Here is a 3,003-nt window from a genome sequence, read left to right on the forward strand (position 1 = left end):
CTAACACTGTAAGAGAACAGATACTTAGCATTGGAAGGAAAAAGGCTGAGTTTAAATGATATTGGATCCAACCCAAAATTGTCGAGCCAGGTAGGCTGCTTACAAAGACCATCTGCCCAGAACCATAATGTCCAAATCAAAACTTCAAGAATGAACACAAGAGTCCAATTGCCCATATACACTTTACTCAAATACACAAGTTTAGAGAGAGACGGAGAGCATATGTGTAGGGGAGAGAATTAAACAATGTGGGAAAAGCTGACCTCTTTGTGCTGGATGATCCAATGCCTCAGAGTGGCAGGTGCAAAGAATGAATCCGCCCTCACCTGATGTCCAATCCCACGAGTCTCTCATTTTGGGAGTTTCTTGCAACCTAAGTATCTCAAGACACAAAGCACACAACTTAATCTGGTGTCACCTGAAGAAACAGCTATTCTTGAGCCCTGGAGGAAAAACTGCCTGTGTGGGGTGAATTAAGTAAATATATAGTATATTGCACTGTATGCTTGGACTAAGGGATTTCTTGAGTGACTTTTCATGGTAAACAATTCTGCTTTACACCTAGTTTAAGAAATGAATCTTTAAGAAATAATTCTTGGGGCACCTGGGTGGCTCAGTCAGTTGGGGCCAACTCTTGATTTCAGCTCAGATCATGACCTCACAGTTCATGAGTTCAAGCCCCACATCAGGGTCTGCACTGATAGTATGGAGACTACTTGGGATCTCTCTCCCCCTCTCTCTGTCTCCCTCTCTCTGTCTCTCTCTTCCTCTCTCTTTCTCTCTCTCCCCCTCTGCCCCTCCCCTGCTCATGTGTATTCTCTCTCTTCTCTGAAAATAAACTTAAAAAAAGAAGTCTATATCTTAAGATTTCTAATCAAGATTCTGTAACAGAAATAGGAAGAAATCAAGTATACATAGCAAGTATAAATTATCATGTCCTGATATTCAGATATGCAAAGATAATATGCCTCCTTCGTTTTTTATAAATAAACTCAGATCCCTATCCTACCTGATTTTAATCAATTCTAACATTAGTAATTTCAAATTTAAGCTAGCCCTCTAAGAGTTTTCTTTCCCTGTCTTCCTTTCCCAGGTTTCTGGATTCTTACCTAAGTTTGTAGGGATTAGTGAGTCGTGGTGGTAGTGGTGGTGGTGTGTGTAGAGCAGGGCAAAGTTGATTATTGGAAGAATCTGGTCACTTGCTGACACTTTCAGCCTCCTTGGTCCCTAGCATTTCATGCTCCCATGCTGGCATCCACGGAGATCCTCTATCCCATTGGTCCTAGCTTTTGTTTCACCGTCTATGTTCCCCTCTCCATATAGAGAAACATTTTCTGATTTGCTATGCTTCTTTGACATTCTTGAGCCATGAGATATCATTCTACTTTCCCTGAATCTTTTAAGGGCCATAGGAAAAGGTCTTGAGAGCTATCTCAAGTGTGATCTGCCTAGTCCCATCCCACCACCATTTCTGCTCCACTGCTACTGCACTAAGTTGATGTGGCACTGGACAGTCGCAATTTTTGCCAGCTTCCTTGGGCTCCACATTGTGTTCTGAATGACAAACTTAAGTGGAAGATATAAGAAGTTCTATCATATGCCTCCACTTGGAAATAACCACAGAGAGAACATAGCATCCAATTTGTAGCTTACACACACACCCAGGACTCACTCTGAGGTACTTTTTTTTTCTTATCCTATTGTCTTCCTGAGCCCACCTTGAAAGTCTTGATCAAGATTGAGAAAAATGGGAGCTCATTTCAGCAGCACATACACTAAAATTGGAATGATACAGAGATAACCATGGCCCCTATGCAAGTATGACACACAAATTCATGAAACATTCCATATTTAAAAAAGAAAGATTGGGCACGTTGGTGGTTCAGTCAGTTAAGCATCCAACTTCAGCTCAGGTCGTGATCTCAAGGTTCATAGGTTTGAGCCCCATGTCAGGTTCTGTGCTGACAGCTCAGAGCCTGGAGCCTGATTTGGATTCTCTGTACCCCCCCCCCCCCACTCCCACTCTGCCCTCCCTTGCTTGTGCTCTGTCTCTCTCTCTCTCAAAAAATTAATAAATATTAAAAATTAAAAAGATTGAGGGAAAAAACCATTTTGGGGGGGCATGAACTTTATGCTTTGAACTTTCCAGTTTCTCCTTCTGAAAAATACAAAACACAGCTCTTGGGATTCAAAATTCCTTAATATTATCACCTTGTCTTGAACTTCAAAAATCTATTTCAACATGCAAAAAAGCTCAGCATTTGTTCATCTTTCACTTTACATTTCTGCAGTAACTACTGTTCTGGTAATAATCCCAGGATGATTTCATTGCTAGGACGAGGAGAAGTATTCAGTGCCCTTCAGAGTGGGCACTGAAACCTAACAGCAAATGTGACACAATATCTCAATAGTTCATGAAGAAAAGCTACTTGAAAGAGAATATTCTCTCTTAAATGCTGAGGGAGAACTCTGCCTAATGGAAGAAATTTCTTACAAATCTCTTAACTGGGCTTTTCCAGAAACCCTGGAGAGGACAGAGTAGCACTTGGAACAATGGTGGCACAGGTCTCTGATGTAGCAATGAAAACTGGGTGAACCTTACTGAATAGTTTTACTTAATCTTGTTCAGATGTCAAAGTAACTGGAAGTCATGGAATTCTTTACAAAGTGATAGAACTTTTTGTTTGATGGAATTCAGCTGTTAAAACTATCCTGTTTTGAACATAACTATATAAATTAGAGTCATGTATTAGTATCTTTCTCTCTTCCCTCACTGCACCTCTTTTTTTTCCATAAGTGTATAAAATGCAAATAGTCATAGACACATGAGTCCATAAGGAGAGCAAATGATCAAAATAGGTATGGTTAATTATATCCTATTCATGTTCATTTGCAGTTTCCTCATTGTGTGTCTCACTTTCAGTACTGGACTCTAAGAGTGACAAACAGCAAATATTAAAAAGTTGAAGTAACTTGAGATTAGGAAAATCCTGTCTGTGGATT

General features: G+C 40.2%; 1 non-coding gene across 1 annotated transcript; it reads left to right on the forward strand.

Moving 5' to 3' along the window:
• Window positions 1-1,751: 1,751 nt before the first annotated feature.
• On the forward strand, window positions 1,752-1,855 carry LOC115506614. Its single transcript, XR_003966457.1, has one exon. It is a non-coding gene; the product is annotated as a U6 spliceosomal RNA (small nuclear RNA).
• Window positions 1,856-3,003: the final 1,148 nt, after the last annotated feature.

Source organism: Lynx canadensis, chromosome F2, assembly GCF_007474595.2.
Source record: "Lynx canadensis isolate LIC74 chromosome F2, mLynCan4.pri.v2, whole genome shotgun sequence".
Lineage (NCBI taxonomy): Eukaryota > Metazoa > Chordata > Mammalia > Carnivora > Felidae > Lynx > Lynx canadensis.